The sequence below is a fragment of the Panthera onca genome, chromosome A3 (genome assembly GCF_046562875.1).
Source record: "Panthera onca isolate mPanOnc1 chromosome A3, mPanOnc1 haplotype 2, whole genome shotgun sequence".
NCBI lineage: Eukaryota > Metazoa > Chordata > Mammalia > Carnivora > Felidae > Panthera > Panthera onca.
Window position 1 is genome coordinate 44,272,911 of NC_138341.1, and position 22,774 is coordinate 44,295,684.

The following is a 22,774-nucleotide window of genomic DNA, read 5'->3' on the forward strand; positions in this document are numbered from 1 at the left end:
CTTACCCTCATTTGTTTTCTGTAATTTTTTTCCCCAAATATGTACATCTTTTGCATTGTTGTTTAACTTTTATCATTTAGTTTTTCATGTGTCTAAAACTTAGACCCTGAACACAGTATATGTTTTTGGATGTTTTGAAACTGAGAGTGATAACACATATGTAGAAAGAAAGCAGGGTTCCAAAATATCACAGACCTAAATTTGAATCTTGTCCTACAATTATTAGCTAAATTGTTTAATCTCTGATACTTGGCTTCATCTTTGGTAAAATAATTCCTCTCATACTTGTGGTGGAGATTGTGTGTGATGTTGTAAGCAAAAGTGCCTCATGTATAGAATGTATTTCGTAAAATTCTGTTCCTATCTGGCTCTTTCTTCTAATCTGTGAATCCTTTCTTTGTGTATCCCTTTAGACTCAAAAGTTGTCTTTTGAAAGTGTAAAATAATAAAGCTCAAAGAAAGTCATAGACTTATCTTAGGTCATGTGGCACAGGAAAATAGGACTCCAGGTAACCTGGCACTCATCATCATTCTGAGAGTGAAACTTCAAAGAGAAATCCGTCTCCAAGACTGTAATTCCCTTGAACAGAGCCTCTATAGAAGAAATCTAGAGGATTTTTTATTTTTTTATTTATTTTTTTTTTATTTTTTAATATATGAAATTTACTGTCAAATTGGTTTCCATACAACACCCAGTGCTCATCCCAAAAGGTGCCCTCCTCAATACCCATCACCCACCCTGCCCTCCCTCCCACCCCCCATCAACCCTCAGTTTGTTCTCAGTTTTTAACAGTCTCTTATGCTTTGGCTCTCTCCCACTCTAACCTCTTTTTTTTTTTTTTTTTTTCTTCCCCTCCCCCATGGGTTTCTGTTATGTTTCTCAGGATCCACATAAGAGTGAAACCATATGGTATCTGTCTTTCTCTGTATGGCTTATTTCACTTAGCATCACACTCTCCAGTTCCATCCATGTTGCTACAAAAGGCCATATTTCATTTTTTCTCATTGCCACGTAGTATTTCATTGTGTATATAAACCACAATTTCTTTATCCATTCATCAGTTGATGGACATTTAGGCTCTTTCCATAATTTGGCTATTGTTGAGAGTGCCGCTATAAACATTGGGGTACAGGTGCCCCTATGCATCAGTACTCCTGTATCCCTTGGGTAAATTCCTAGCAGTGCTATTGCTGGGTCATAGGGTAGGTCTATTTTTAATTTTCTGAGGAACCTCCACACTGCTTTCCAGAGCGGCTGCACCAATTTGCATTCCCACCAACAGTGCAAGAGGGTTCCTGTTTCTCCACATCCTCTCCAGCATCTATAGTCTCCTGATTTCTTCATTTTGGCCACTCTGACTGGCATGAGGTGATATCTGAGTGTGGTTTTGATTTGTATTTCCCTGATAAGGAGCGACGTTGAGCATCTTTTCATGTGCCTGTTGGCCATCCGGATGTCTTCTTTAGAGAAGTGTCTATTCATGTTTTCTGCCCATTTCTTCACTGGGTTATTTGTTTTTCGGGTGTGGAGTTTGATGAGCTCTTTATAGATTTTGGATACTAGCCCTTTGTCCGATGTGTCATTTGCAAATATCTTTTCCCATTCCGTTGGTTGCCTTTTAGTTTTGTTGGTTGTTTCCTTTGCTGTGCAGAAGCTTTTTATCTTCATAAGGTCCCAGTAATTCACTTTTGCTTTTAATTCCCTTGCCTTTGGGGATGTGCCGAGTAAGAGATTGCTACGGCTGAGGTCAGAGAGGTCTTTTCCTGCTTTCTCCTCTAAGGTTTTGATGGTTTCCTGTCTCACATTCAGGTCCTTTATCCATTTTGAGTTTATTTTTGTGAATGGTGTGAGAAAGTGGTCTAGTTTCAACCTTCTGCATGTTGCTGTCCAGTTCTCCCAGCACCATTTGTTAAAGAGACTGTCTTTTTTCCATTGGATGTTCTTTCCTGCTTTGTCAAAGATGAGTTGGCCATACGTTTGTGGGTCTAGTTCTGGGGTTTCTATTCTATTCCATTGGTCTATGTGTCTGTTTTTATGCCAATACCATGCTGTCTTGATGATGACAGCTTTGTAGTAGAGGCTAAAGTCTGGGATTGTGATGCCTCCTGCTTTGGTCTTCTTCTTCAAAATTACTTTGGCTATTCGGGGCCTTTTGTGGTTCCATATGAATTTTAGGATTGCTTGTTCTAGTTTCGAGAAGAATGCTGGTGCAATTTTGATAGGGATTGCATTGAATGTGTAGATAGCTTTGGGTAGTATTGACATTTTGACAATATTTATTCTTCCAATCCATGAGCAGGGAATGTCTTTCCATTTCTTTATATCTTCTTCAATTACCTGCATAAGCTTTCTATAGTTTTCAGCATACAGATCTTTTACATCTTTGGTTAGATTTATTCCTAGGTATTTTATGCTTCTTGGTGCAATTGTGAATGGGATCAGTTTCTTCATTTGTCTTTCTGTTGCTTCATTGTTAGTGTATAAGAATGCAACTGATTTCTGCACATTGATTTTGTATCCTGCAACTTTGCTGAATTCATGTATCAGTTCTAGCAGACTTTTGGTGGAGTCTATCGGATTTTCCATGTATAATATCATGTCATCTGCAAAAGGCGAAAGCTTGACTTCATCTTTGCCAATTTTGATGCCTTTGATTTCCTTTTGTTGTCTGATTGCTGATGCTAGAACTTCCAGCACTATGTTAAACAAGAGCGGTGACAGTGGGCATCCCTGTCGTGTTCCTGATCTCAGGGAAAAAGCTCTCAGTTTTTCCCCGTTGAGGATGATGTTAGCTGTGGGCTTTTCATAAATGGCCTTTATGATCTTTAAGTATGTTCCTTCTATCCCGACTTTCTCAAGGGTTTTTATTAAGAAAGGGTGCTGGATTTTGTCAAAGGCCTTTTCTGCATCGATTGACAGGATCATATGGTTCTTCTCTTTTTTTTTGTTAATGTGATGTATCACGTTGATCGATTTGCGAATGTTGAACCAGCCCTGCATCCCAGGAATGAATCCCACTTGATCATGGTGAATAATTCTTTTTATATGCTGTTGAATTCGATTTGCTAGTATCTTATTAAGAATTTTTGCATCCATATTCATCAGGGATATTGGCCTGTAGTTCTCTTTTTTTACTGGGTCTCTGTCTGGTTTAGGAATCAAAGTAATACTGGCTTCATAGAATGAGTCTGGAAGTTTTCCTTCCCTTTCTATTTCTTGGAATAGCTTGAGAAGGATAGGTATTATCTCTGCTTTAAATGTCTGGTAGAACTCCCCTGGGAAGCCATCTGGTCCTGGACTCTTCTTTGTTGGGAGATTTTTGATAACCGATTCAATTTCTTCGCTGGTTATGGGTCTGTTCAAGCTTTCTATTTCCTCCTGATTGAGTTTTGGAAGAGTGTGGGTGTTTAGAAATTTGTCCATTTCTTCCAGGTTGTCCAATTTGCTGGCATATAATTTTTCATAGTATTCCCTGATAATTGTTTGTATCTCTGAGGGATTGGTTGTAATCATTCCATTTTCATTCATGATTTTATCTATTTGGGTCATCTCCCTTTTCTTTTTGAGAAGCCTGGCTAGAGGTTTGTCAATTTTGTTTATTTTTTCAAAAAACCAACTCTTGGTTTCGTTGATCTGCTCTACAGTTTTTTTAGATTCTATATTGTTTATTTCTGCTCTGATCTTTATGATTTCTCTTCTTCTGCTGGGTTTAGGCTGCCTTTGCTGTTCTGCTTCTATTTCCTTTAGGTGTGCTGTTAGATTTTGTATTTGGGATTTTTCTTGTTTCTTGAGATAGGCCTGGATTGCAATGTATTTTCCTCTCAGGACTGCCTTCGCTGCATCCCAAAGCGTTTGGATTGTTGTATTTTCATTTTCGTTTGTTTCCATGTATATTTTAATTTCTTCTCTAATTGCCTGGTTGACCCACTCATTCGTTAGTAGGGTGTTCTTTAACCTCCATGCTTTTGGAGGTTTTCCAGACTTTTTCCTGTGGTTGATTTCAAGCTTCATAGCATTGTGGTCTGAAAGTATGCATGGTATAATTTCAATTCTTGTAAACTTATGAAGGGCTGTTTTGTGACCCAGTATATGATCTATCTTGGAGAATGTTCCATGTGCACTCGAGAAGAAAGTATATTCTGTTGCTTTGGGATGCAGAGTTCTAAATATATCTGTCAAGTCCATCTGATCCAATGTATCATTCAGGGCCCTTGTTTCTTTATTGACTGTGTGTCTAGATGATCTATCCATTTCTGTAAGTGGGGTGTTAAAGTCCCCTGCAATGACCACATTCTTATCAATAAGGTTGCTTATGTTTATGAGTAATTGTTTTATATATCTGGGGGCTTGGGTATTTGGCGCATAGACATTTATAATAGTTAGCTCTTCCTGGTGGATAGACCCTGTGATTATTATATAATGCCCTTCTTCATCTCTTGTTACAGCCTTTAATTTAAAGTCTAGTTTGTCTGATATAAGTATGGCTACTCCAGCTTTCTTTTGGCTTCCAGGAGCATGATAGATAGTTCTCCATCCCCTCACTCTCAATCTAAAGGTGTCCTCAGATCTAAAATGAGTCTCTTGTAGACAGCAAATAGATGGGTCTTGTTTTTTTATCCATTCTGATACCCTATGTCTTTTAGTTGGCGCATTTAATCCATTTACATTCAGTGTTATTATAGAAAGATATGGGTTTAGAGTCATTGTGATGTCTGTATGTTTTATGCTTGTAGTGATGTCTCTGGTACTTTGTCTCACAGGATCCCCCTTAGGATCTCTTGTAGGGCTGGTTTCGTGGTGACAAATTCCTTCAGTTTTTGTTTGTTTGGGAAGACCTTTATCTCTCCTTCTATTCTAAATGACAGACTTGCTGGATAAAGGATTCTCGGCTGCATATTTTTTCTGTTTAGCACACTGTAGATATCGTGCCAAGCCTTTCTGGCCTGCCAAGTTTCAAAGGAGAGATCAGTCACGAGTCTTATAGGTCTCCCTTTATATGTGAGGGCACGTTTATCCCTTGCTGCTTTCAGAATTTTCTCTTTATCCTTGTATTTTGCCAGTTTCACTATGATATGTCGTGCAGAAGATCGATTCAAGTTACGTCTGAAGGGAGTTCTCTGTGCCTCTTGGATTTCAATGCCTTTTTCCTTCCCCAGTTCAGGGAAGTTCTCAGCTATAATTTGTTCAAGTACCCCTTCAGCACCTTTCCCTCTCTCTTCCTCCTCTGGGATACCAATTATGCGTATATTATTTTTTTTTAGTGTATCACTTAGTTCTCTAATTTTCCCCTCATACTCCTGGATTTTTTTATCTCTCTTTCTTTCAGCTTCCTCTTTCTCCATAACTTTATCTTCTAGTTCACCTATTCTCTCCTCTGCCTCTTCAAGCCGAGCCACTGTGGATTCCATTTTGTTTTGCATTTCGTTTAAAGCGTTTTTCAACTCCTCATGACTGTTCCTTAGTCCCTCGATCTTTGTGGCAAGAGATTCTCTGCTGTCCTGTATACTGTTTTCAAGCCCAGCAATTAATTTTATGACTATTATTCTAAATTCACTTTCTGTTATATTATTTAAATCCTTTTTGATCAGTTCATTAGCTGTTGTTATTTCCTGGAGATTCTTCTGAGGGGAATTCTTCCGTTTGGTCATTTTGGAGAGTCCCTTGCTTGGTGAGGACCTGCAGTGCACTTCCCCTGTGCCTCTTCCGTGTGCCTCTAGTCTGCGCTTGACTCCGGAGACTCCCTTCTGCTAATCCTCTGGCGGTTTTCTGGGTTCTTTAGGCAGGTGTAGGTGGAATCTAAGTGATCGGCAGGACGCGCTGTGAGCCCCGCGTCCTCCTACGCCGCCATCTTCCGGACCACTAGAGGATTTTTTAAATGTTTATTTATTTTTGACAGAGAGAGATCGAGAGAGACAGAGCATGAGTGGGGGAGGGGCAGAGAGAGAGGGAGACACAGAATTTGAAGCAGGCTCCAGGCTCCGAGTTGTCAGCACAGAGCCCGATGCAGGGCTCTAACTCATGGCCTGCGAGATCAGGACCTGAGCTGAAGTTGGCCCCTCAACTTACTGAGCCACCCAGGCACCCCAGAAATCTAGAGAATTCTAAGAAGAGCAAGCACCCTTCCAAAATGCACCACAATTGCTACCCCGCAAAAGAAAGGAGCAAGCACCAGATATAGAGCCGTTCTTGAACCTTCTAAAAAATTGCATATATGATTCTCCATAGCATACACACATGAACCTCCACCACATCCTGTTATCTAACTAATTCCCCTGGTACTAGGTTCCTATACGATATTGCTATAAGTGTACTGTCACTATTGAATCATGAGCAATTCTCTTCCATGAGTATATTATAATTTTAATTTTCTGTGTACCTCTCTGTCTTTAAACAACTATGAGCTTCTTGAGAACTAGCAGTGAATTTTTAATCTCTATTTCACCAGTACGTAGAATAGTTGTTGGTACAAATGTGGCATTTGATATATAATTGCTTAATTAATTAATGTTGCTAAGTTTAGAATTCCCACAATACATTCTTTTCTTTCAGGAGTTAGTTCATATTAATTAATGGACATCAGCAGAGAGGAAACTCCCAAATTAAATAATAATAATAAGATCACTAATTGTGAAGTGTTAAATCAGAAATTTGTGAGAGGAAGAAAGAAAGCAGGGGTTGGCAAGCTATGGCCTATGTGCCAAATCTGGCTTGTCAACTGTTTTTGTAAATAAAGTTTTATTATAACACAGGTGTGCTTCTTTGTTTATTGTCTATGGATTCTTTTTTTTTAATGTTTATTTATTTTTGAGACAGAGAGAAAAAGACAGAGACAGAGTGAGGAGGAGGGGGAGGGGCAGAGAGAAAGGGACAGAATCTGAAGCAGGCTCCAGGCTCTGAGCTGTCAGCACAGAGCCCAATGCAGGTCTTGAACTCGTGAACCACGAGACCATGACCTGAGCTCAAATGAGATACTTAACCACCTGAGCCACCCAGATACCCTGGTCTATGGATTCTTTTGAGTCACAACTGAGTTGAATAGTTTAGACAGAATTCATATGGCCAACAAAGTCGAAAATATTTAATACCTGGCTTTTATGGAAAAAGTTTTCCAACTCCTTCTTTGGATCATGTAAGCTACTTTCATGTATTTTTTATCTCATATGGGGTATTAAAATCCCTACATTCTCTTTGAGGAAATAATAGAATATAATTGTCAAAGCTGTGTCTAAAAATTATTGCTAGAACACAGATTCTAAATAGATATTTCAGGAAGAACAAAAGTTTCTAACTACTGTTAATAAATTGAGGGAAGATATATTCTAGTCTGATATGAATAATGGATTCAGGCTAAAAAGATAATAACATCCTGTTAAATCTTATTTCCATGTCTTGAGAATAAATATTAATATGGTGATGGATAAACTCTTTCCCACCCACTTTATGTACATTCATTGCAGGAGGCCCTTGGCTTGTTCTTCTCACATAAACATCATTCTTTTTCTGCAACACACAACATGGCAAATGCTTAACCAGTCACATTCTCTTTACTCAACCATGAGAACCATGATGGTATCCCAGATTCAGATGCATTTTATTTTCAATAGCTTTTTCTTCCTTTGTGTTCTTCCATGGAATAAAGCTGACCTTCCTTTGCATCTTCTCAATGCGCCATCAATGCTGGATTGATTGTGACACTGAGTGTTCTGAAATACTTTTTTTTAACTTTTTTTAATATTTATTTATTTTTGAGAGAGAGACAGAGAGAGAGAGAGCAAGTGAGCGCACAAGTTGGGGAGGGGCAGAGAGAGAGGGAGACACAGAATCTGAAGCAGACTCCAGGCTCCAGGCTCTGAGCTGTCAGCACAGAGCCTGACACGGGGCTTGCACTCACGAACCGTGAGATCATGACCTGAGCCGAGGTTGGATGCTTAACTGACTGAACCACCCAGGAGCCCCCTGAAATATTTTTTAAACCTTTATATTGAAGTATAATCAATATGCAAAAAGTAGCACATATTTAATGTATAAAACTAGATGACTTTGGGGTAAGTATGTATATTACTTACTGCGAAACATCACCACCATCAAAGCCATAAACATATCCATCACCAACCAGTTTCCTTCTCTCTCTTTGTTATAATTTACTGTGAGTGAGTGAGTGAGTGTGGTAAGAACACTTAACATTTACTCTCTTAGCAAATTTTCTGTATATAATTTAGTATTGATGGCTATGGCACTATGCCATATAATAGACCTCCAGAATTTATTTATCTTGCATACTGAAACTTTGTAACCATTTAAGCATCACCTCCCCATTTCTGAACCTCCCTAGCCTCTGGCAAGCACCATTCTACTCTCTGCTTCTATGAGTTTAACTATTTTTAATTCCACATATAATTGAGATTATACACTATTTGTCCATATATGATTTATTTCACTTAACATAATATTCTCCAGGTCCACAGTTGGAGCTTACATTTCCCTAAAATCTATTACATAAACATGGAGTTTAGTGTTCCTTTCCACAAGTACTCCACATAATAGGTTTTTCAGGATTACTGTCTTTGCCAGTGTAATCCCATCTCCTGGCACTCCTGGGATGATCACTAATTGAAAGAGGAGGCATCGTCTGCCCCCACTTTCTTGCTAGGAGTCTTAAAACAGGTATAGGGAAAGCATCCTTATAAAAATGCCTGACAATACTATATATTTCCCATGAGCTCATGACTGTTTATAAATGTAAAGAAAATGCATTACTTGTTATAAACTTATATGAGTGGGTACCTCTTTGGAGGAAAGGAGCAGACATGGACAATATGAGGAGTGAAAAGGGTGGAAACTTGAGCTTTATCTGTAATGGTCTGATTGTTTTTTTTTTTTAATTAAAAATTTATATATAGCTTGCATAACTGACAGCTATTTAACCACCTCCTCCAAAGAATTCTAATTAACACTAAGCAACATGTGATAAATATTTGATCAGGTGCATAGGAAGTTAGACAAGGTTACTTTCCATGTGCCACCAAACCCCAAACTTTGGGCTGCCTCTTACTCTCTGTGGCTGACAAAGCTGTGTATGGAGTAGTAATGTGTAGGCAGTGGGTATCTTCATTTCAGATCTCTCACATGAGCCTGAGCTCCTTATATTCTTTCTTGTATTTGAGGTCTTGTTTTAGTCCTTGAACAAGACACACAGTTGACTCTACCTCTTCATCCATGATCTTGAGCAGATGCTTAGCCTCCAGATGCTTTCATCTACTCATGCACCCATACATTTTAGTTGTTCGGAAAAAGAGAGTATCAATCAAACCACTTTTCTCTCCCTGACCGCATTCTCTGAGGATAAGCATTTACCCATCTGTGATTCTGTGACTTTGTAGGTTTTCTCTCTCCACCTTAAGTATCCAGATCCCTTTAGTTGCCATTGCCTTTTGCAATAGCATTGTATTCACTCCTGTGACAGAACTTCCAGGGCCGACATCTGAAAAACGCATAGCATATTCCTTCAGCCTTTGTTTGATTTAATTCACAACTATGATGGATGGTTTCATGAAAGACTCAGTTCTTGCTGACAAATCCACTTCAGGTGTGTACCATGCATTTATCTTCTTTCTTTTTAGAGTCTTTCCCAATTCCACTGAAACCCTTGTAGCTTAACATACAATCTCAGCCAAGAAGTGTGGGACAGTTAGTGTCTCTGGGGATTATCCCAGTCTCCTGTCCTTCTAGTGGACAATTCTAAGAGGAATACTAATATTTCTTTTGTTAGAATGGAGTTGAACACTATTGACATTATATTTACTAAGGTAATAAATGGAGGTGTAGGAGAAGGGTACCTTAACATCTTTGATTAGCTCAGTGATGACTTTCCAGTGTGTAGGCCAGGTTTGATGGTAGGAGATACTTCTATATAACCAGGCTCCCTAAAGTTAATGAGGATGATAGGATTCCAGAATGACACAATCTGGGTGGGGACACATAACTACTGGAGACAAGATAAATGCAATTATTACAATGGACAGCTGGAATGATAATTAGGAAGTCCCAACTACAGGGATCTGTGGCAATGCCTAATAAATAATGTGTTAGTAGAGACAAGATGGGGTAAAAACAAAGGTATTGTTTGACTTATATATTCAACAGGATTAAGAACAGGTAAACAGAAGATTAAGGTCAGTACTGTAATAAAAAATAATCATCCCTCATCTAATTTCTAGATTTAATCAGTTCTCATTCCCAGGAGGAGGAGCCCTAAGGGCAGTATAGTATATGTAATAAATATTTCCCAATTCTTCCCTAAAGGAACTTGTGTCTACTTGCTAAATTATACACTAGTGAAGAGAAATGCTTAAAACTTATTGTACTGACACTGAAATCCAGGCATCAAATGGCATCATGCTCTCATCTCCCCCCTATCTTCCTAGTTAGATTGGATATTTATGAATGGAGGGCAAGACAGGAGTCCTGGCTCAAGTTTTACTAAATGTGTCTAGTGGGTTTATAGAACATCATATAGTTATTTCTCTGGTCCTTTGGTGCATCATTAAGATGAATATTTTTTATTTATTTTGGAGAGAGAGCATGAGTGTAGAAAGAGACAGAGTCAAAGAAACCTAAGCAGACTCCATGCTGTCAGTGCAGAACCCAACCCATGGCTTGAACTCACAAACCACAAGATCATGATCTGAGCTGAAATCAGGAGTTGGACTCAACTAACTGGAGCCACCAAGTGCCCCAGTATGAATATTTTTAGTAGATAACAGAAACCACAACCACATTGATTCTTTGACTTGTGGGGTACAGATTATTAGGGTAAAAATGGCCAGTGAAATCCCCAAATCTGCTATTTGATCCATCATAGTATAACAGAAGACACATCCCATTCCAAGTGGAATGGTCGACTTTAGCATAACCCTCCAAAACTTAAAAGATGGAGAAGTCATCTCTCTTCTATCCCTATTAAATTAATAAATATGTTCCCTGAAAAATCCCAAGTTGGATGTTTCAAATTTACTAAATAAGATTACCAGAATCTGTGACACTTGATGTGAGGCTATTTACATAGATATAAAATTATTATCCTTTTATTTAAATTCCATTATAATCAACATATAGTTATATTAATTAGATATAAAATTATTTTCAATCTTCATGAAAAGTATGGAAAGCAAGTTGTATTTATGTGAGAATAATGGCAATATTTAATTACTCATTTAGGGCTAAAATTATTCTCTTAATCTTTGTGAAAATATAGCATATAGAGACCTTAATTTCTTTGACATGCATAAAACATAGTCCTTGGTCCACTATACTAATGATATGATGGCCTGGTAATTAGGAAATGAGAAATACATTAGATGTTCTAATAAAACACAGTGTCAGAATTGTGAGGTAAATCCTACAAATATTCAGAAAATGGACTTATTGGTGAAGCGTTTAGAAGGTCAATGGTCTGAGCATGCCAGAATATTCCCTTTTAGTGTATCCCTTGACACTAAGAAAGTTGCACAGAGCTCGGTAGGCATCTTGGAATTTTGAGGGAACCATATACTCCATTTGGGAATAATATGCAGATTGATTTATCTGGTGATTCACAAATTGCCAGTTTCAAACAGGATCCAAGAGAGGGCTCTAAAACAGGTGAAGGTTGTCTCTACCACTATCAAATAAATGGTGATAGAGAATCTATGGCAGATACAGATGCTTGGTGTAGACAGAGTCTTTTTGGCAAGTCCAGATTGGAGAGTTTCAATAGAAACCCCTAATATTCTAGAACAAGGTCATTCCTTCTGTAGAAAAGAATAATTTGCTATTTGAAAACTTGTTCTTGATGAGCTACAGGTCTCTGGTAGGAACTGACATACCAGAACTTCTCATCACAAACTGGGTGTGTCAGATCCATGAAGTCTGAAGATCAGGATGATGCAGCAACCATCAAAGGTACAATGAAAATGATTCCACTGGAATTAGACATAGCAGAACTAGAGCATACAAGCAAGGTACATTAAAACATGACCTCCAAGCCCACAGAACCTACCTCTACTGTACCTCACCTCTTCCACAGCTCATATCATTGGCCTCATGGAGGGATTTAGTATAGACGAGAAGACAAATTTGTGCTTGATTTACAAATTAATCTGCTTGATAGGTCAGTGAACAAAAAATTACTGAGACCGTACTCTGAATTTGTGTTTCCCATTCCCGTAATCTTAGGCTTTGCTGGATTAGAAGTTCTAGTTCCCATTAGAGAAAGCTTCTACCAGGAGGCAAATAAATGTTTCCGATAGCCAGTAACTACCACTCCCATGTAATCACTTTGGGTTCTTTATGTGGGTTAGACAGAATGCAAAGGAAGGGGTTCTCAGTTGACTTAGTTAATTAACGCTTATCATAATCAGGAACTAGGATTGCTGCTACATGTTGGATACAAGCAGGCATAAGTGTAAACTCAAGAAATTCATTTTGGTATCTGTTGGCATATCAATTCCTGGAGATAAGATGAATGGGCTTAAGTAACCACAGTTTAATAAAGCTGTCAGAACTCAGATCCTTCAGGGATGAAGATGGGTCATAAACTGGGCAATGAAAGATAGAACTGATAAATATCAGTGTGGACTTGAAAATTGTTACAGCAACCAGGATTGTAGCTTATTGTTAAATTTTCATGGATATTTTGGCTAACATCTTGAAGAATTGGTGATAAAAAGTACCTAAGAGTCACTAAGTTTAAGCAGTATAAAGGGTGGACTATAGTCAAAGCTCTGGTGTTTATCTTCACATCTTCTTGGACCACTTATGCTTTAGCCACAAAGCTGGGCTCTTTATTAGTTCATATTCCTTTTATGCTGATAGAGTCCTGCTTTAAGTACACACCATTTTCTCTCGATTCAGAGCCTTCCCAGACACCATGGGAGATAAGTTAGAGTAGCAATGCTGCACAGGATGTCTCAGCAGAATAGAGTTCCCCTGCCCACATCAGTGCAACTGAGAAAGCACCCTATGTTGAATTTTTATTTTTCACTGATCCTGTTCCCCCACTCCTAAATCTTGGGATCACCACCCAAATAAATTATGTGCATCCAAATCTTTGTCTCAGGTTCTGTTTTCAGGGTAATCCAAACTAAGACAGACTCCCATCTAAAATTCGGATCTGTTCTTTCATGCCTCAAATGCTCATTGCTATTATTCTTCTCAACCTCATTTAATCTAGAAATCAGACCACCTTCAGATCTTCAAATAATTAACTGGTTACCTAGTTTGGTGATTTTTATTTAGGCTTGATTTGGTAAACTATCATTTTGTGTTCTGGCTTCTGCCTATTCTGTATCCCTGGCTCTGAATGTATATTTTCATATATATGTTTCTGACCATGATGAGGTAATAAACTTAATTTAGATTTGAATATTTTCTCATAATATTTTCATTCACTAAAGAAGAGTTACAGTTAATTACTTTGGAAAGAACTTCATTTCCTTATCCCTCCAGAAATTTAAGAGTTTTTACTCAGGCCACTACTTCTTTGAAATGTATCCTTCCATAAGTACCAGCATAAATAGTTTTGTTTGTTACCTCAATTGAAAATTGTGAACAATTTTTAAAAATACAGATGTAAATCCTATAGTGTTCTGAATTTTACTGACTTAATTTGATAGGATCTGAATCCAAACGAGAGATATGAAATGGTTCCTGTGAGAGAGGGCATGACTTCAAACATTTGGCACTGCTAAGAGCATCAGAAACCCTAGTATTTTTTAACATATAGCATAAAATTTACCATCTGAACAATTTTTTTAGATTTTATTATTTTTATTGAATTATAATTAACATATAATGTTATATTAGTTTCAGGTTTATGATATATTGATTTAACAGTTCTGTTCATTGCTCACTTCTCACTATGGTAAGTGTGGTCACTATCTGTTACCATGTGACTTATCTATTTTGTAACTGGAAGTTTGTACCTCTTAATCCCCTTTAGCAATTTCACCCATTTCCCCACCTCTTCTGGCAACCACCAGTTCTGTTTTTAAGACTTTTTGTTTGTTTCTTCACTTTGTTTTTAGATTTCATGTATAAATGAAATCACATGGTACTAGTCTTTCTCTGATTTATTTCACTTAGCATAACACCCACTGGGTCCATCCATGTTGTCACAAATGACAAGATCTCATTTTCTTTATGGCTGAATAATATCCCATTGTGTATATAGGCCACATCTTCTTTATCTACTCATATATCTATGGATATTGAGGTTGCTTCCATATCTTGTCTATTGCAAATAATGCTGCTATAAACATAGGATTGCATATATTTTTTTTATTTGCATTTCCCTGATGATGAGTGATGTTGAGCATCTCTTCATGTGTCTGTTGGCCATTTATGTCTTTTAGAGAAATGTCTATTCATGTCTTCTGCCCAATTTTAAACTGGATTGTTTTATGGGTGTTGAGTTGTGTCATTTCTTTGCATATTTTGGAATCTAACCCTTTATCAGACATGTCATTGGAAAATATCTTTTGCAATTAAGTAGGTTGCCTGTTAGTTTTTTGATTGTTTCCTTGGCTGTGCAGGAGCTTTTTATCTTGATGAAGTCCCAATAGTTGATTTTTACTTTTCTTCCCTTTGCCTCAGGAGACATATCTAGGAAAATGTTGCTATAGCTGATGTCAGAGAGATTACTGCCTGGGCTCTCTTCAAGGATTTTTATGGTTTAAGATCTCACATTTAGATCTTTAATCCCATTTTCATTTATTTTTTGTATAATCTAAGACAGTAGTCCAGTTTCATTCTTTTGCATGTAGCTATCCATTTTTTCCCACACTATTTGTCAAAGAGACTGTCTTTTTTCCATTTGCATTCCTCCTTTGTTAAAGATTTGCCATATAATTGTGAGTTTATATCTGGGATTCCTATTGTGTTCCGTTGATCTCTGTGTCTATTTTTTTGCCACTACTGTACTGTTTTATTAACTACACCTTTGTAATATAATTTGAAATCTGGAAATGGGATACCTCCAGTTTTTTCTTTTTTTTTCAATATATGAAATTTATTGTCAATTTGGTTTCCATACAACACCCAGTGCTCATCCCAAACGTACCCTCCTCAATACCCATCACCCACCCTCCCCTCCCTCCCACCCCCCATCAACCCTCAGTTTGTTCTCAGTTTTTAACAGTCTCTTATGCTTTGGCTCTCTTCCACTCTAACCTCTTTTTTTTTCCTTCCCTTCCCCCATGGGTTTCTGTTAAGTTTCTCAGGATCCACATAAGAGTGAAAACATACGGTATCTGTCTTCTCTGTATGGCTTATTTCACTTAGCATCACACTCTCCAGTTCCATCCATGTTGCTACAAAGGGCCATATTTCATTCTTTCTCATTGCCACGTAGTACTCCACTGTGTATGTAAACCACAATTTCTTTATCCATTCATCAGTTGATGGACATTTAGGCTCTTTCCACCATTTGGCTATTGTTGAGAGTGCTGCTATAAACATTGGGGTACAAGTGCCCCTATGCATCAGTACTCCTGTATCCCTTGGGTAAATTCCTAGCAGTGCTACTGCTGGGTCATAGGGTAGGTCTACTTTTAATTTTTTGAGGAACCTCAACACTGTTTTCCAGAGTGGCTGCACCAATGTGCATTCCCACCAACAGTGCAAGAGTGTTCCCATTTCTCCACATCCTCTCCAGCATCTATAGTCTCCTGATTTGTTCATTTTGGCCACTCTGACTAGCGTGAGGTGATACTTGAGTGTGGTTTTGATTTGTATTTCTCTGATGAGGAGCGACATTGAGCCTCTTTTCATGTGCCTGTTGGCCATCCGGATGACTTCTTTAGAGAAGTGTCTATTCATGTTTTCTGCTCATTTCTTCACTGGGTTATTTGTTTTTCAGGTGTAGAGTTTGGTGAGCTCTTTATAGATTTTGGATACTAGCCCTTTGTCCGATATGTCATTTGCAAATATCTTTTCCCATTCTGTTGGTTGCCTTTTAGTTTTGTTGGTTGTTTCCTTTGCTGTGCAGAAGCTTTTTATCTTCATAAGGTCCCAGTAGTTCATTTTTGCTTTTAATTCCCTTGCCTTTGGGGATGTGTCAAGTAAGAGATTGCTACGGCTGAGGTCAGAGAGGTCTTTTCCTGCTTTCTCCTCTAGGGTTTTGATGGTTTCCTGTCTCACATTCAGGTCCTTTATCCATTTTGAGTTTATTTTTGTGAATGGTGTGAGAAAGTGGTCTAGTTTCAATCTTCTGCATGTTGCTGTCCAGTTCTCCCAGCGCCATTTGTTAAAGAGACTGTCTTTTTTTCCATTGGATGTTCTTTCCTGCTTTGTCAAAGATGAGTTGGCCATACATTTGTGGGTCTAGTTCTGGGGTTTCTATTCTATTCCGTTTGTCTATGTGTCTGTTTTTGTGCCAATACCATGCTGTCTTAATGATTACAGCTTTATAGTAGAGGCTAAAGTCTGGGATTGTGATGCCTCCTGCTTTGGTCTTCTTCTTCAAAATTACTTTGGCTGTTCGGGGCCTTTTGTGGTTCCATATGAATTTTCATATCGCTTGTTCTAGCTTCGAGAAGAATGCTGGTGCAATTCTGATTGAGATTACATTCAATGTGTAGATAGCTTTGGGTAGTATTGACATTTTGACAATATTTATTCTTCCAATCTATGAGCATGGAATGTTGTTCCATTTCTTTATATCTTCTTCAATTTCCTTCATAAGCTTTCTATAGTTTTCAGCTTACAGATCTTTTACATCTTTGGTTAGATTTATTCCTAGGTATTTTATGCTTCTTGCTGCAATTGTGAATGGGATCAGTTTCTTTGTCTTTCTGTTGCTTCATTATTAGTGTATAAGAATGCAACTGATCTGTACATTGATTTTGTATCCTGCAACTTTGCTGAATTCATGTATCAGTTCTAGCAGACTTTTGGTGGAGTCTATCGGATTTTCCATGTATAATATCATGTCATCTGCAAAAAGCGAAAGCTTAACTTCATCTTTGCCAATTTTGATGCCTTTTATTTCCTTTTGTTGTCTGATTGTTGATGCTAGAACTTCCAGCACTATGTTAAACAACAGCGGTGAGAGTGGACATCCCTGTTGTGTTCCTGATCTCAGGGAAAAAGCTCTCAGTTTTTTCCCCATTGAGGATGATGTTAGCTGTGGGCTTTTCATAAATGGCTTTTATGATGTTTAAGTATGTTCCTTCTATCCCGACTTTCTCCAGGGTTTTTATTAAGAAACGTTACTGAATTTTGTCAAATGCCTTTTCAGCATCGATTTACAGGATCATGTGGTTCTTTTCTTTTATTAATGTGATGTATCACATTGATTGATTTGCGAATTTGAACCAGCCCTGCATCCCAGGAATGAATCCCACTTGATCATGGTGAATAATTCTTCTTATAAGCTGTTGAAATCTATTTGCTAGTATCTTATTGAGAATTTTTGTATCCATATTCATCAGGGATATTGGCTTGTAGTTCTCTTTTTTTACTGGGTCTCTGTCTGGTTTAGGAATCAAAGTAATACTGGCTTCATAGAATGAGTCTGGAAGTTTTCCTTCCCTTTCTATTTTTTGGAATAGCTTGAAAAGGATAGGCATTATCTCTGCTTTAAATGTCTGGTAGAACTCCCCTGGGAAGCCATCTGGTCGTGGACTCTTATTTGTTGGGAGATTTTTGATGACTGATTCGATTTCTTTGCTGGTTATGGGTCTGCTGAAGCTTTCTATTTCCTCCTGACTGAGTTTTGGAAGCGTGTGGGTGTTTAGGAATTTGTCCATTTCTTCCAGGTTGTCCAGTTTGTTGGCATATAATTTTTCATAGTATTCCCTGATAATTGTTTGTATCTCTGAGGGATTGGTTGTAATCATTCCATTTTCATTCATGATTTTATCTATTTGGGTCATCTCCCTTTTCTTTTTGAGAAGCGTGGCTAGAGCTTTATCAATTTTGTTTATTTTTTCAAAAAACCAACTCTTGGTTTCGTTGATCTGCTCTACAGTTTTTTTAGATTCTATATTGTTTATTTCTGCTCTGATCTTTATGATTTCTCTTCTTCTGCTGGGTTTAGGCTGCCTTTGCTGTTCTGCTTCTATTTCCTTTAGGTGTGCTGTTAGATTTTGTATTTGGGATTTTTCTTGTTTCTTGAGATAGGCCTGGATTGCAATGTATTTTCCTCTCAGGACTACCTTTGCTGCATCCCAAAGTGTTTGGATTGTTGTATTTTCATTTCCGTTTGTTTCCATATATTTTTTTAATTTCTTCTCTAATTGCCTGGTTGACCCACTCATTCGTTAGTAGGGTGTTCTTTAACCTCCATGCTTTTGGAGGTTTTCCAGACTTTTTCCTGTGGTTGATTTCAAGCTTCATAGCATTGTGGTCTGAAAGTATGCATGGTATGATTTCAATTCTTGTATACCTATGAAAGGCTGTTTTGTGACCCAGTATGTGATCTATCTTGGAGAATGTTCCATGTGCACTCGAGAAGAAAGTATATTCTGTTGCTTTGGGATGCAGAGTTCTAAATATATCTGTCCAGTCCATCTGATCCAATGTATCATTCAGGGCCCTTGTTTCTTTATTGACTGTGTGTCTAGATGATCTATCCATTTCTGTAAGTGGAGTGTTAAAATCCCCTGCAATGACCACATTCTTATCAATAAGGTTGCTTACGTTTGTGAGTAATTGTTTTATATATTTGGGGGCTCCCGTGTTCGGCGCATAGACATTTATAATTGTTAGCTCTTCCTGATGGATAGACCCTGTGATTATTATATAATGCCCTTCTTCATCTCTTGTTACAGCCTTTAATTTAAAGTGTAGTTTGTCTGATATAAGTATGGCTACTCCAGCTTTCTTTTGACTTCCAGTAGCATGATAAATAGTTCTCCATCCCCTCACTCTTAATCTGAAGGTGTCCTCAGGTCTAAAATGAGTCTCTTGTAGACAGCAAATAGATGGGTCTTGTTTTTTTATCCATTCTGATACCCTATGTCTTTTGGTTGGCGCATTTAGTCCATTTACATTCAGTGTTATTATAGAAAGATATGGGTTTAGAGTCATTGTGATGTCCGTAGGTTTCATGCTTGTAGCGATGTCTCTGGTACTTTGTCTCACAGGATCCCCCTTAGGATCTCTTGTAGGGCTGGTTTAGTGGTGATGAATTCCTTCAGCTTTTGTTTGTTTGGGAAGACCTTTATCTCTCCTTCTATTCTAAATGACAGACTTGCTGGATAAAGGATTCTCAGCTGCATATTTTTTCTGTTCATCACATTGAAGATCTGCCATTCCTTTCTGACCTACCAAGTTTCAGTAGAGAGATTGGTCATGAGTCTTATAGGTCTCCCTTTATATGTTAGAGGACATTTATCTCTAGCTGCTTTCAGAATTTTCTCTTTATCCTTGTATTTTGCCAGTTTCACTATGATATGTCGTGCAGAAGATCGATTCAAGTTACATCTGAAGGGAGTTCTCTGTGCCTGTTGGATTTCAATGCCTTTTTCCTTCCCCAGATCTGGGAAGTTCTCAGCTATTATTTCTTCAAGTACACCTTCAGCAACTTTCCCTCTCTCTTCCTCCTCTGGAATACCAATTATGCGTAGATTATTTCTCTTTAGTGCATCACTTAGTTCTCTAATTTTCCCCTCATACTCCTGGATTTTTTTATCTCTCTTTTTCTCAGCTTCCTCTTTTTCCATAATTTTATCTTCCAGTTCACCTATTCTCTCCTCTGCCTCTTCAATCCAAGCCGTGGTCGTTTTCATTTTATTTTGCAGCTCGTTTATAGCATTTTTAGCTCCTCCTGACTGTTCCTTAGTCCCTTGATCTCTGTAGCAATAGATTCTCTGCTGTCCTCTATACTGTTTTCAAGCCCAGCAATTAATTTTATGACTGTTATTCTAAATTCACTTTCTGCTATATTGTTTAAATCCTTTTTGATCAGTTCGTTTGCTGTTGTTATTTCCTGGAGATTCTTTTGAGGGGAATTCTTCCATTTCATCATTTTGGATAGTCCCTGGAGTGGTGAGGACCTACAGGGCACTTCCCCTGTGCTGTCTTGAATAACTTGTATTGGTGGGCGGGGCCGCAGTCAGACTTGATGTCTGCCCCCAGCCCACCGCTGGGGCCAGTCAGACTGGTGTGTGCCTTCTCTTCCCCCTCTTCTAGGGGCGGCATTCACTGTGGGGTGGTGTGGCCCATCTGGGCTACTTGCACACTGCCAGGATTGTGGTGCTGGGGATTTGGGGTATTAGGTGGGGTGGATTGGCAAGGTGCACAGGGGCGGGAGGGGTAGGCTCAGCTCACTTATCCTTCGGTGATCTGCTTTGGGAGGGGGCCCTGTGGCACTGGGAGGGAGTCAGACCCACCGGAGGGATGGATCCGCAGAAGTACAATGTTGAGTGTTTGCCTGGTGCAAGCAAGTTCCCTGGCAGGAACCAGTTCCCTTTGGGATTTTGGCTGGGGGGTGGGCGAGGAAGATGGCGCTGGCAAACGCCTTTGTTCCCCGCCAAGCTGCACTCTGTCATCTGGGGCTCAACAACTCTCCCTCCCGTTGTCCTCCAGTCCTCCTGCTCTCCGACCAGAGCTGTTAACTTATAACCTTCCAGATGTTAAGTCCTGCTTGCTGTCCAAACACACTCAGTCCGGCCCCTCTGCTTTTGCAAGCCAGACTCGGGGGCTCTGCTTTGCCAGTGGGCCACCCCTTTGCCCTGGCTCCCTCCCGCCAGTCCATGTAGCGTGCACCGCTTCCCCACCCTTCCTACCCTCTTCCATGGGCCTCTGGTCTGCTCTTGGCTCCAGAGAATCCGTTCTGCTAGTCTTCTGGTGGTTTTCTGGGTTACTTAGGCAGGTGTAGGTGGAATCTAAGTGATCAGCAGGACACGGTGAGCCCAGCATCATCCTACGCCACCATCTTCCCTCAATCATATCCAGTTTTGTTTTTCTTTTTCAAGATAGACTTGGCTATTTGAGGTCTTTTGTGGTTCCATACGAATTGTTTTTCCTAGTTCTGTGAAAAATGCTGTTGGTATTTTGATAGGAATTGCATTAAATATATAGAGTGCTTTGGGTAATACAGATATTTTAACAGCATTTGTTCTTCCAATCTATGAGCATGGAATGTGTTTCCCCTGAATGTCTTTTATCAGTGTTTTATAGTTTTCAGAGTTCAGGTCTTTCACCTCTTTGGTTATATTTATTCCTAGTTATTTTATTGTTTTGGTGCAGTTATAAATGGGATTTTTTTTTAATTTCACTTTTGCTCTTTCATTATTATTTAATAGGAATAAAATCAATTTCTGTACATTGATGTTTTAATCTGCAGCTTTACTAAATTCATTTATCAGTTCTAACATTTTCTTTGGTGGGGTCTTTCAGGTTTTCTGCATAGAGTATCATATCCTCTGCAAATAGTGAAAGTTTTACTTCTCTTTCCTATTTGGATGCCTTTTATTTCTTTTTGTTTTCTGATTGTTGTATCTAAGACTTCCAGTACTATGTTGAATGAAGGTGAGAGTGGAATCCTTGTCATGTTTCTGATCTTAGGAGAACAGTTCCAAGTTTTTGCCCATTGAGGATGGTGTTAGCTGTGGCCTTTTCATACATGGCCTTTGTTATGTTGAGGTATGTTCCCTCTAAACCTACTTTGTTGAGGCTTTTTATCATGAATGGATGTTATACTTTGTCAAATGCTTTTTTTGTGCAGCTATTGAAATGATCATATGATTCTTATTCTTTATTTTATTTATGTGATGTATGCTTTTGATTTTGAGGATATTGAAACTATCCCCACCCTTGAAACTCAGGAATAAATTCCACTTGATTGTGTGAATTACTTTCTTAATGTATTGTTTGATTCAGTTTGCTAGTATTTTGTTGAGGATTTTTGCAGCTATGTTCATCAGGGATATTGGCCTGTAGTTTTCTTTTTTAGTGGTGTCTTTATCTGGTTTTGGTATCAGGATATTGCTGATCTTATAGAATGAATTTGGAAGTTTTCATTCCTTTTCTATTTTTTGTAAGAGTTTGAGAAGAATAGGTATTAACTCTTCTTTAAATGTTTGATAGAAATTGCCTGTGAAGCCATCTGGTCTTGGACTTTTATTTTGGGGGATTTTTTTTGATTACTGGTTCCATTTCATTGCTGGTAATTGGTATGTAGAAATTTTCTATTTCTTATGGCTTTGTTTTTTACACTTTTTTATTTTAAATGTTGATTTTGAGAGAGAAAGATTGCACACGTGCATGAGTTGGGGAAGGGCAGGGAGAGAGGAGAGAGAGAATCTCAAGCAGGCTCTGCACTATCAGTGCAAAGCCTGATGCAGGGTTCGATTTCATGAACTGTGAGATCATGACCTGAGACAAAATCAAGAGTCAGACACTTACCTAACTTCTAACTGAGCTACCCAGGCACCCCTTTTCTGGCTTTAGTTTGGCAAGCTACATGTTTCTAGGAATTTATCAATTTCTCCAAAAATATCCAGTTTGTTGATACATAGGTTTCCATAATATTCTATTACAAGTGTTATGTATTTATGATTGTTATTTCTCTTCTTTTATTTGTGATTTTGTTCATCTGAGTTCTCTATTTTTTTTAGACTATCCAGAGGTTTATCAATTTTGTTGATTTTTTTCAAAGAACCATCTCCTGTTTTCAATGATCAGTTCTAGCATGTTTTTTTGTTTCTATATCATTTATTTCTGCTCTAATCTTTGTTATTTCCTTCCTTCTGGTGGGTTTGGTTTTTTTGTGTGTGTGTGTGTGTGTGT